This window comes from Oncorhynchus clarkii, chromosome 4 (genome assembly GCF_045791955.1).
Source record: "Oncorhynchus clarkii lewisi isolate Uvic-CL-2024 chromosome 4, UVic_Ocla_1.0, whole genome shotgun sequence".
NCBI lineage: Eukaryota > Metazoa > Chordata > Actinopteri > Salmoniformes > Salmonidae > Oncorhynchus > Oncorhynchus clarkii.
In genome coordinates, this window is record NC_092150.1 from 34,362,265 (window position 1) to 34,375,722 (window position 13,458).

Consider the following 13,458-nt stretch of genomic DNA (forward strand, 5'->3'; position numbering starts at 1 on the left):
ACCAGCCTCATTATCCTTATATTTTGTATTATTTATGCCAATACATTACATTTTATAAGGCCTTTCTTTGAGGGCCTAATTATACCCCAACACAGTGGTGTTAGGAATCTCCTGGTTTGGCCTGCAAATTACGTTATGCTGGCTTGCAAAGTGATGTGTAATTCCTATTGGAATCCAGCCAGAGTTAGGAAATCCAATAAGTGGAATTGTTAATCATCCGCAACCTGCATTCATAATGACTGCCAGGATAGGAATGATTGAGTACTGAGACTACCGCAATCATCTAAACTGGAACAACCATCTCAGTAACAAACGGGTGCAATAAATCCAACAGATTGGATTGGTTTAGAAAACTGTATGTTATTTATCTTTGTGTAGCATAAAATGTATTAACCAATCAATGTTCATACAAAAACACATATATTACAGTAAAACAAACTATTCTGAAAATCTCCATGTAATAGAGCATGCTGGGAAATATTGGTTCTATGTAGAACTGGTAGTCTTTTTCTGAAATAATGATGTTCACCTGACTTACAGTATGCCCGTCTTAACTGAAATGGCGCTCTCATAGCTTCCATTAGCTGGCTAAGGTTAGCATGCTAGCTAGTTACACTGACAGCTGTCAGTCTGTGCCCTATTTGTTGTTATTTCTCTGCTACATGTGGAAATCACCACAATGTTCCCACCCCAATTCCTGAATATGTATTGCTTCAGTCTTGGATGTGGAACTTGAGGTGGGCCTTTAAACGATCTGCCCCACCCTGATACAAATATTATCTTAATGTCAGCACAACTGAACAGTTTTAGTGTTTTAGGAATTTCTTGTCATATCCCCACATTTCCACAACCTAAATAAGCATTCTAGGAACCTTTTAAAGAGACTAAAAGTTTTCTGGGAACGTTCTTGTAACATCAAGTGAATGTTCTTGCAGCCTAAAAGACACGTTTAAAAATAAATATATATTTATATAGGCAAGTCAGTTAAGAATAAATTCTTATTCATAACATGGCCTTGGAACAGTGGGTTAACTGCCTTATTTAGAACAACAGATTTTGACCGTGGCAGCTCAGGGACTCGATCCACCAACCTGTTGGTTACTGGCCCAACGCTCTAACCACTAGGCTACCTGCAATTGTAGAACCATCTGCACAACTGGACAGTTTTTTGTGTTTTGGGAACATAAGAATATAGCCGCTGTACATCTGAGGCAGAATGCCTTAAAGTGAAGACATGTGAGCAGTAAATAGACAACATAATACAATGTTAGTTGAAACACTAAATCAACAAAGACTTGTTAACTATGTAATATGCATTTTACATGCATTGTTGAACATGCACCCTGAAACTCAATCGGACTTCAGATGTATGTGGAAAACTTGATAAAAAGGGAGAATCATCAATTGGAAATGTTGTTTGTAGGAGTCTTACAGTTACTATAAGTCCTGTGGTAGAATGATCAGCTTACTGTGATGATACCCTTACTGTGGAAAATACCCATATCAGATGTATCTGACATATCAGGTGACATGTTGAGGACAGTAACATCTACACTGAGGTCATGCAGAATTTATTTTCATTGGTGCAGGTGGCAGGGCATTTTGAAGGAGGTTTTCCGGCCTCTGGGTGAACTGTTGTTGCTCCCTCTCACTATAAAGACCAATGAGATACAATGCTGTGCAGAATGACAGCTCTTTATCTCACCCTTGCCACCACCATCATATGCCCCTGAATCAGTCAACTACCTGCATTTAGGGGTGGAACTACTGAATGTCACAAAGCATCTGATTTCAATGGATGATGGAACCATTGCTTTTGTGTACAGTAGCCTGTCACATACATTCATCACAGGTTTTTCATATTCAATAGGTTTTACCTTTGTGTGGTCTGTCAAGACGATGTGGCTAAACATTCACAGACAGACAGCAGTAAGGTTTGTTTGTCAAAACAACATAGTGGTGATGCTAAAAACTAGTCTGTCAGTGCATTGGCAACTGTTTGAGACAGACGGGTGAGCAGGAGATTCCCGTTGAGGCATAACCCCTTGTAGTTATTGTAGTGTTCCCATGCATTCCTGACAGTTGTCCAGACAGCGTTCGCTCAGCTAAGCCTATGTCTTGATCTGTTTTTAGATGCATCTCTGCATTTCCTCTCACGCTATGTTGGATGAAGGATGCTGTCACCTCTCGCTCGCTCTCTCTTTCTCTCTGCCCATCCCTCCCCCCCTCGCTGTACTCTGGGTGCTGATAAAGACAGGGACAGCCAGTAGATGACCTGAAACACAACTCCTGTAATCCTGTAAAGCATGCTGCCTCACATTAATCAGAGCATCTCCTGCCTTACGTCCACATGGGGGTTCTGTCTGTCTAGTTGGTGTCTGGACACTGCTTTCGGAAAGTGTTCAGACCCCTTCCCTTTTTTCACATTTTGTTACGTCACAGCCTTATTCTAAAATATATATTTAAAAAAGTCCTCACACACAATAACCCATAACGACAAAGTGAAAACAGCGTTTTTGAAATGTTTGCAAACGTATTAAAAATAAAAAACTGAAATACCTTATTTAAATAAGTATTCAGACCCTTTGCTATGAGACTCGAAATTAAGCTCAGGTGCATCCTGTTTCCATTGATCATCATTGAGATGTTTCTTCAACTTGATTTCAGTCCACCTGATTTGACATGATTTGGAAAGGCACACACCTGTGTATATAAGGTCCCACAGTTGACAGTAAATGTCAGAGTAGTCAACAAGCAATGAGGTCGAAGGAATTGTCCATAGAGCTCCGAGACTGCATTGCGTCAAGGCACAGATCTGGGGAAGGGTACAAAAACATTTCTGCAGCATTGAAGGTCCCCAAGAACACGGTGGCCTCCATCATTCTTAGATGGAAGAGGTTTGGAACCACCAAGTTTGAAACCTCTTCCTAGAGCTGGTCGCCCAGCCAAATTGAGCAGTCAGGGGAGAAGGGCCTTGGTCAGGGAGGTGACCAAGAACCCAATGGTCTTTCTGACAGAGCTCCAGAGTTCCTCTGTGGAGATGGGAGAAACTTCCAGAAGGACAACCATCTCTGTAGCACTCCACCATTCACGGCTTTATGGTGAAGTGGCCAGACGGAAGCCATTCCTCAGTAAAAGGCACATGACAGCCGGCTTGGAGTTTGCCAAAAGGCACCTAAAGGTCTCTCAGACCATGAGAAACAAGATTCTCTGCTCTGATGAAACTAAGATTAAACTCTTTGGTCCTATGGTGAAGCATGGTGGAGGCAGTATGTGGGGATGTTTTTCAGCGGCAGGGACAGAGACTAGTCAGGAACGAGGGAAAAATGAACGGTGCAAAGTACAGAGAGATCCTTGATGAAAACCTGCTACAGAGTGCTTAGGACCTCAGACTGGGGCGAAGGTTCACCTTCCAACAGGACAACGACCATAAGCACTGTTGGGTTCTGTGTTAAACTTGAAATGTTGCTTTCCTAGAGACTGGTTAATGGTTATCTGTACGGCCCAGTTGGCTTTGGAATGTGTTGGGTGGACAGGAGGAAGTCACAGTATTGCTATATTGGATATGGATGGACATATGTGGATTAGGCAAATGAGGGGTGCAGGTTAGATGAGGTCAGGTTAGATCCCCTTAAGAGTGAAATTAAGAGTGAAATTATGGTTTATTACCCTATTACTTCATCTTCCTGTCGAACCATAAGATGTTTATTTTTTTGTTTACCTTTATTTAACTAGGCAAGTCAGTTAAGAACAAATTCTTATTTTTAATGATGGCCTAGGAACAGTGGGTTAACTGCCTTGTTCAGGGGCAGAACGACAGATTTGTACCTTGTCAGCTCGGGGATTCAAACTTGCAACCTTTCGGTTACTAGCCCAATGCTCTAACCACTAGGCTACCCTGCCTTCCCAATGTAAGGATTGGAGAGAAGGAGGAGTGCCTAAACTGGAGTACTATACTTGTGGTGGAAACATGTTTTGTATAATGCAGCTGTATTGATCCTCTGGGAAGAATTAAACATATTTAAGCTTTCATAGTGTCCTTTGAGTTATTTACTCTGAGAATTAGAACCTCAGAATTAGAATTAGAACAGTTGGCTCTGCAGGTAAGACCCGGGTGGGGTTTGTTCCCTTCTAAACCTGTAACAAGAGGGTGAAGGTCTCAGTTGCACTGGCCGTGAGAGCGCAGCGTGTGAGTGTGTGTGGGGGTGTGTATAAAGGTTTGAACAAGCTCTATTATAAGGGTTTGAGTCCGCTATTGTAAGGTTTGAGGCCTCTGTTTTTGTGCTAGACGAGGTTTGCGTCCTCAAAACGGGTTATATAGCAATAAAGAGAGGTTGGTTTTTTGCCCTGTTGGGGTGGTGAACCATGAAAGATTATGTGGAAATAGGAAGAGAAGTGTGAATAATTTTGGAGATATGGTTTATCAACAACAGTGATATTTAAGGCACAATACTGGAATAAGACATTAAGTCATCCATATTCTCCAGTAATACATTTGCAGATGCTATAGTATGGGTTCTAATACAAGGTATTAAGGTCCGTAACCAATTCATAGGTACGAATACCATAACTATTATCCGGGGAAGTGGGTAGCGCTACCTTGGAAAATAGTTAATAGAAGGTGTGCATTATAGATGTCAGCATTCTATCAACAAAAAATACAAACTGATAAAACTGGAATTAGTACTCAGCCACAGAAAGACTGGGTACAGGAGTGCATTGATATAACTTGCACGTCTGCTTTGATGGCAGGTTTGAACCCTGTGATCAAAACGGTAACAGCGGGGGTCCTTTTTTTGAGGTTATCATGGAAGGGTATATTAGATCATATCTTAATGCATGGTAGGAATAATTTGACCACAAACAGTGTGTGTGAACCCGTTATGGGATTTTATGAATAATGACTAAATGATGTATACATTTAACGCAAGATTGTAACTAACAGAATTGTACCCTGTCTGATGAAGAATGTTTGTACATAGGCAAAGAGGAAGTGTTAACAGACAACCTGTGACCACAGTGAAACTAACAACAGTAAAGATGTCTGGTCCCCAACCAGGGAGGGGAGAAACTGTTGGGTTTGCAGTAGATTGTGTAACGTAGTAGCATATGCTAAGCAATATGTATGTGTTGGAATGGAATTGAAAAACAGCAGTGTCATTGTCTTAGAGGAGGAGGGACATTTATGACGTAATGAGAGGTATATAAATCAATGTACATGAAATGATATGCAGACCTCTCGAGAATAAACGTCACTGACTATTTTTGACTGGTCTCCATCTGTTTCATTTCCCCCAGAACCTTACAAACTCTGGGTACAGACTGAGTATTTTAATTGAATTGGTTAATGAACACATAAGAAGTAAATTAATCTAACAGAACCTCAAAAACCTCCGTAACCGGCTGAAGAAAGAGCGACAAAGGCGCTCAATGCGACAGTGACTTTTAACACTTCTGAGTCCGAGCCATTCACCTGGGTAAAGGCGGCAGGAGTGCACCAGAGTCCTGAGTCCGTGCATGTTGAGTGAACGTGGAGAGAGATAAAGGGTCAGGTGATAGACTTGTGTACGTGGGAGAAACGGATGTACAGTTGAAGTCGGAAGTTTACATACACCTTGGCCAAATACATTTAAACTCAGTTTTTTCACAATTCTTGACATTTATTCAGAGTAAAAATTCCCTGTTTTAGGTCAGTTAGGATCAGCACTTTATTTTAAGAATGTGAAATGTCAGAATAATAGTGGAGAGAACAATTTATTTCAGCTTGTATTTATTTCATCACATTCCCAGTGGGTCAGAAGTTTACATACACTCAATTAGTATTTGGTAGCATTGCCTTTAAATTGTTTAACTTGGGGCAAACGTTTCAGGTAGCCTTCCACAAGCTTCCCACAATAAGTTGGTCGAAAAGGTTCTACAGCTGCAACATCGAGAGCATCCTGACCGGTTGCATCATTGCCTGGTACGGCACTTGCTCGTCCTCCGACCGCAAGGCATAGTCACTTTAACTATACATTCATGTACATACTACCTAAATTGGCCCGACCAACCAGTGCTCCCGCACATTGGCTAACCGGGCTAGCTGCGTTGTGTCCCACCACCCGCCAACCCCTCTTTTTACACTTCTGCTACTCTCTGTTCATCATATATGCATAGTCACTTTAATTATACCTACATGTACATACCTCAATAAGCCTGACTAAAAGGTGTTTGAAAAAAAGAATAGCAAGGCTATATACAAATGTCTTTTTACTGTTGTTTTATTTCTTTACTTACCTACACACACACACACACACCTTTTTTTCCCGCACCATTGGTTAGAGCCTGTAAGTAAGCATTTCACTGTAAGGTCTACCTGTTGTATTCGGTGCACGTGACAAATAAACTTTGATTTGATGTAGACTAAGTATGATTTCAGATACTGATCTTTCATTACCAGGCCACTTGCAACAGGAAACCAGGGACAAAGGGGGGCTGTAATGAGAAGAGTTATTACCGGCACTAAAAGGTTCCATTTATAAATGAACATTCTATCCGGGATGATGTGTGCTAAGTTGAGAAGCTTGAATTTGAGTCATAGAATCAAAGTAAGCACTAAGGAATTCTGAATTTGGGTTGGATAATTCATAAAATGTTTTAGTTATGATTCGGATGCAGCGAGAGATAGTTACTATCGAACGGTGAGGGGTGGGGGTGCTGCTCAAATTTATTAGTCCTAAGGAGGCTCCAGAAACCTTGTCTCTAAGTATCCTCCGACAGTGAGGCTGTTCGAGAACTCACTGGATGATAGCTTGGGTCAATCATGAAGGTTTTTTTTTTGTTCTCTTTTGTTTTACCATGTCATCAGAATTGTAATGTTAAATCACATGGATACGTAGAGATGGCTGGATGATACTGTACAATGAATTGCATACAAGGCTCATAGTCTGTGTTTTGCGATAACGCCCAAGGATGAAAATGAATTAAGGAGAGGGCATGGGTCCAGCATAACATGGGCAGACAACTTAACGGATGGACGGTTTGTCCCCCAGTTTTAGTCGCATCAAGGGTGGTGTGAAGGTATTAAACATGTCTTTTTTTTCTCTTTCCTTTTCAAGTCAATATGTTTTTAGGTTTTCATTGTTCCAGAGGAGGGACTGATGTATTTTGACTAATTGATTTGAGAATGTTTTAGTATGTTTATAACTGTAGAAGTGCATTAGTAGTAGTGACTCGTGTGTTATGGGTTAGATGGAATGGTATATGTGCAGATGTATCTGTAGCAGGAGGCGAGGTGTTTGAGACTGAATGTTTACATAGGGCTGTTAAGTGGGATGGAACGTGACTGCAGTGGGGATCTGTAGGGGATCATAAATGAAGGCTGTGGTGGTTGAGGGGTTTTGTTCCCAGAGACTATGTATATTGTTACAGGAGAGGGAGGACAGTTAACTGTGCACAATATAGGGGCTATTGTGAAGTTAAATTGAACTTTACACATACCCAGATCATGGTGAGAGTAGAAGAGATAGTGGTGGCATTTCAGACACTATGGTAAACATTCAAGAAACCTGTGACTCAGAGTTTGGTTAGGTTGGATATTGTTCCAACTCATTAAATATCTTTTCCAATTTCTAACAGTCGGAAAACACTTGACAGATTACATTCAGGAGTTATTCTCACAGAAGTCGCTGTAGGGAATGTAACTGAAGGAGGCTAGAGTCATGGGCCATGTTAGTAGTAGCAGGGGTTCCTTTAGTAGCATTGTTGGGATATCAGTTTGAGGACTCGTGCCACATGGCTTGGTAACTGGGAGACCGATGGGAGTACAGGGGTGGCTGTTATTCAAATGTCACAAATTAGTGATCTTGCCATAAGAGGAGAGTCTATGTTGAGATGTTGAGATGACCGAGGGCACGGGCTGAATTCTGGAGATTGAGTGTACATCAAGATACACCCGGCAGGGGGTTTGTGACAGTGTTGGTCTGGTCCACACACAGTACTCCTTACTGCACCTGCAGCGGTAAAGATCGCCATGTCTCTGCTTGGTGGGTGCATAGTTCTTATATGAGGTCCAGCTGCATAATGGGTGAGCTTGAAGACACCATGACAGAGGAAGCGGAGCTAAAGAGAGCGAGAGGGAGACTAGATTCCACTGTAGACATGCAGATGGGTTGGGTTTGGGAGCTACTTTTAAACATCATAGTTGGTTTGGGTTAGCTGCTTTATTGGTTAATGCATCATATGAAAGAGGATAGACAGTTGGGGTAATTGTACTCTAAACAACATTTTGAAGGCATTGATGTGAAAGCATGTACAGTGCTGAGTTACCTCAAGAGGATTTAGCATTGATTAGGGATAACCATGTGTTTATCAGGTGGCAATGGAGGAGATGGGGAACAAAGTGAAAATGACATGGCTTGGGAACACCTCTCGGAACCTGGGGCCGTAAAGGGGAAGTCTAGGTGAAAGCATGAGGAGGCTTTTTAGGGCATTCATTTTTGTGGAATCCAGCAGAAAAGTATCCTGGAGGCATAGAGTCAGGTGAAGAGAGAGTAGGAATTGTCATGGTCTCAGACTTTGGTTTTCATGCATGCATAATTATGCATAGCTTACCACATTGTTAATACTGTTATGTTTTGTGTGTATTTTTGTAGCTTTACAAATCAAATCAATTCAAATTGTATTGGTCACATACACATGGTTAGCAGATGTTAATGCGAGTGTAGTGAAATGCTTATGCTACTAGTTCCGACTCTACAGTAATATCTAACAAGTAATCTACCAAATTCACAGCAACTACCTTATACACACAAATGTAAAGGGATGAAAAGAATATGTACATATTGTGGCAAACATCTTCAAGGTTAGGAGCGTTTGTCGCAAATTAAGTGGGGAAACTGTCACCAAATCACCCAAGAATGAGAGTTATTTCGAACAGGACAGTACCTGTGTGTTTCTTTCTCCGTCATGGTCCACCCAGGCTGTAGGCAAGGTCAAGGATAGCAGGGTTCGGTACACGAATCGGGTTCTCGGTAGGTCCAGGTCCAAACGCCAACAGGTAAGTCCAAAACAGTCCAGCTCATACACGGTAAATCGAGCCAATCTCTTTTGTCTCTTTCTCTATTGTTCATGGATCCTTCCTGCCCTCTCTCTTCCTCTTCCTGGTTTTTCTTGACCCTTTATCTGTGGGTCGGCTCCACCTTCTGAGGGTTCCCCTTGCTTTTATGACTTGTAGTTTTGGCGGTCGGCCATTTTGTGATCTGTAGTTCTGATCGGAGTGGCCATTTTAGTGATCGGGCAGAGCCCGTTTATTACTTCTGCTCTCACATATCTGCCATTTATCACTCGACCCCCTTCTTTGCCACAATATAAATATATGGATGAGCGATGGCGTGCGACATAAGCAAGATGCAGTAGATGGTATAGAATACAGTATATACATATGAGATGAGTAATGTTGGATATGTAAACATTATTAAAATAGCGTTATTTCAAGTGACTAGTGATACCTTTATTAAGTCCATTTATTTAAGTGGCCAGAGATTTGAATCTGTATGTTGGCAGCAGCCTCTCTATGTTAGGGATGGCTGTTTAACAGTCTGATAGCCTTGAGATAGAAGTTGTGTTGCAGTCTCTCGGTCCCAGCTTTGATGCACCTGTACTGACCTCGCCTTCTGGATGATAGAAGAGTGAACAGGCAGTGGCTTGGGTGGTTGTTGTCCTTGATGATCTTTTTGGCCTTCCTGTGACATCGGGTGCTGTAGGTGTCCTGGAGGGCAAGTCGTTTGTCCCCGGTTGATGCGCTCTCCCTCTGGAGAGCCTTGCGGATGAAGGCGGTGAAATTGCCATACCAGCCGGTGATACAGCCCGACAGGATGCTCTCTATTGTGCATCTGTAAAAGTTAGTGAGTGTTTTAGATGACAAGCCAAATTTCTTTAGCCTCCTGAGGTTGAAGAGGTGCTGTTGCGCTTTCTTCACCAGGGCATCTGTGTGGGTGGACCATTTCAGTTTGTCTGTGATGTGTATGCCGAGGAACTTAAAACTTTCCACCTTCTCCACTACTGTCCCGTCGACGTGGATGGGGAGGGTGCTTCCTCTGCTGTTTCCTGTAGTCGATGATCATCTCCTTTGTTTTGTTTACGTTGAGTGAGAGGTTATTTTCCTGACACCACACTCCGAGGGCCCTCGCCTCCTCCCTGTAGGCCGTCTCCTCGTTGTTGGTAATTAGGCCTACCACTGTAGTGTCGTCTGCAAACTTGATGATTGAGTTGGAAGCGTGCATGGCCACACAGTCATGGGTGAACCGGGAGTACAGGAGAGGGCTGAGAACGCACCCTTGTGGGGCCCCAGTGTTGAGAATCAGCGGGGTGGAGAAGTTGTTTCCTACCTTCACCACCTGGGGGCGGGCCGTCAGAAAGTCCAGGACCCAGTTGCACAGGGCAGGGTCGAGACCCAGGGTCTCGAGCTTAATGACGAGTTTGGAGGGTACTATGATGTTAAATGCTGAGCTGTAGTCAATGAACAGCATTCTTACATAGGTATTCCTCTTGTCAAGATGGGATAGGGCAGTGGATGGTGATTGCATTGTCAGTGGACCTATCGGGGCGGTAAGCAAATTGGAGTGGGTCTAGGGCATTAGGTAGGGTGGATGGGATATGATCCTTGACTAGTCTCTCAAAGCACTTCATGATGACAGAAGTGAATGCAATGGGGCGATAGTCATTTAGTTCAGTTACCTTGTGGGGATATGTGGGGACAACAGACTGGGATAGGGATTGGTTGAATATGTCCGTTAACAAACCAACCAGCTGGTTTGCGCATGCTCTGAGGACGCGGCTAGGGATGCCGTCTGGGCCGGCGGCCTTGCAAGGGTTAACACGTTTAAATGTTTTACTCACGTTGGAGGAGGAGAGCCCATAGGCTTTGGTGGCGGGCCGTGTCAGTGGCACTGCATTGTTCTTAAAGCGTGCAAAGAAGTTGTTTAATTTGTCTGGGAGCAGGACGTTGATGTCCGCAATGGGGCTGATTCTCTTTTTGTAATCCGTGATTGACTGTAGACCCTGCCATGTACGTCTCGTGTTTGAGCCGTTGAATTGCAACTCTACTTTGTCTCTATACTGATGCTTTGCTTGTTTGATTGCCTTGGCAGAGGGAATAGCTGCACTGTTTGTATTCGGTCATGTTTCCAGTTGCCTTGCCATGATTAAAAGCGGTGGTTCGCGCTTTCAGTTTTGCGCAAATGCTGCCATTAATCCATGTTTTCTGGTAGGGAAGGTTTTAATAGTCACAGCGGGTATGAGTCAGCGTATACATCAATGTTGTTGTCTGAGGCTATCCGGAACATATTCCAGTCCACGTGATCGAAGCAATCTTATAGCGTGGAATCTGATTGGTCAGACCAGCGTTGTATTGACCTGTGCACGGGCGTTTCCTGTTTTAGGTTCTGTCTATAGTCTGGGAGCAACATCATGGATTCATGTTCAGATTTTCCGAAGGCAGGGCGAGGGAGGGCCTTGTATGCATTGCGGAAGTTCGAGTTGCAATGATCCAGAATTCTGCCAGCTCGTGTCACTCATTCAACATGCTGATAGAATTAAGGTAGTATTGATCTTAGGTTAGCTTTGATCTTAGGTTAGCCTCAGCATGTATGGTTTCCAGTTTACATAGAGTCCAGTGAAGTTCTTTCAGGGCCGACGAGGTATCTGCTTTGGGGGGATATACACGGCTGTGACTATAATCGAAGAGAATTGTCTTGAAGATAATGCGGTCGGCATTTGATTGTAAGGAATACTTACAATCAGTCAGGTGAACTAAAGGAATTGAGTTCCTGTATGTTGTGATTACACCATGAGTCGTTAATCATAAGGCATACACACCCGCCCTTCTTCTTACCAGAGAGATGTTTGTTTCTGTTGGCGCGTTGCATGAAGAAACCGGGTGGCTTTACCGACTCTGACAACGTATCCCGAGTGAGCAGTTTCCATGAAACAGAATGTTACAATCTCTGATGTTTCTCTGGAAGGCAACTCATGCCCTAATTTCGTCCACCTTGTTATCTAGAGATTAGACATTAGTGAGTAATATGCTAGGAAGCGGTGGATGGTGTGCTCGCCTTCTGAGTCTGACCAAGAGGCCACTCCGTCTGCCTCTCCTGCGGCGACCACTTTGTTTTGGGTCGGCCTCTGGGATAAGATCACATGTCCAGGGTGGAGGTCCGAACAAAGGATCAGTTTCGGGTAAGACGTATTCCTGGTCGTAATGATGGTAAGTAGACATCGCTTTTATATCCAATAGTTCTTCCCAGCTGTATGTAATAACACCTGAGATTTTCTGAGCTAACAATGTAAGAAATAGTACATACATTTTTTTTTTAAACTGCATAGTTTTCTGAGGACCTGAAGCAAGGCGACCATCTCTGTCAGCGCCATCAAGTCTTATGCTCTCACTCTCTTAGGAACCAGAAGGAGAAAGTGGAGAAACTAAAAGCAGCTCTAGCTGAAGTGGAGGAAGCCACCAGCTTCAGCTGGAATGTCATTCTGTTGTGTGATGAGAGATGGAAATAAGATTGTTTTATGATCACACCATGCATAGAGGCCATAAGTTTGTAAGAGGCCTCTGAGTTTGTAAACCTCACGGTGAATGTTTTGTTATCATTGTTTGTTCATTTATAATCATGTTTTATTTATTTTTTTGTTCATGTTTTATTATTATTGTTTGTTCATTTATATGTAATTTCCAAGTGTATGTAATGTTGAACAGTGTGGAGTTAAAATGTTCAAAATGGGGGGACTGTTGGATGCTGTGTTAAACTTGGAACATTGCTATCCTAGAGACTAGTTTTTACATTAATGGTTATCTGCAGGAGCCAGATGGCTTTGGAATGTGGTGGGTGGATGGGAGGAAGTCACAGGATTGCTATAGAGGATATGGATGGACATATGTGTATTAGGCAACTGAGGGGTTGAGGTCAGGTCAGATCCCCTTAAAACCTCTTGGTGTTAGGGGGCAGTATTTTCATTTTTGGAAGAAAAAAAAAAGTTCCCGTTTTAAACGGGATATTTTGTCAGGAAAATATGCTAGAATCGTTTCCAAAACTGTAAAGATATTGGCTGTGAGTATGACAGAACTGATGTTGCAGGCGAAAGTCAGAGAAAAATCCAATCCGGAAGAAATTATGGTTTATTACCCTCTTCCTGTCAAACCATGATAGATTAGAGAGAAGGAGTGCCTACATTGGAGTATATATACTTGTGGTGGTGGAAACATGTTTTGTCAAATGCAGCTGTATTGATCCTCTGGGAAGAATTAAACTTGGTTAAGCTTTCATAGTGTCCGTTGAGTTATTTACTCTGAGAATTAGAACCTAACAGCACACAGCCAAGACAACGCAGGAGTGGCCTTGGGTACAAGTTTCTGACTGTCCTTGAGTGACCCAGCCAGAGTCCGGACTTGAACTTGATCGAACATCTCTGGAGAGA

General features: G+C 42.8%; 1 protein-coding gene across 14 annotated transcripts in view; it reads left to right on the plus strand.

Moving 5' to 3' along the window:
• The window catches only part of LOC139406747 (CMP-N-acetylneuraminate-beta-1,4-galactoside alpha-2,3-sialyltransferase-like), a 109,648-nt gene that overhangs the window by 35,115 nt on the left and 61,075 nt on the right, over positions 1–13,458 (plus strand). The window lies entirely within an intron of this gene.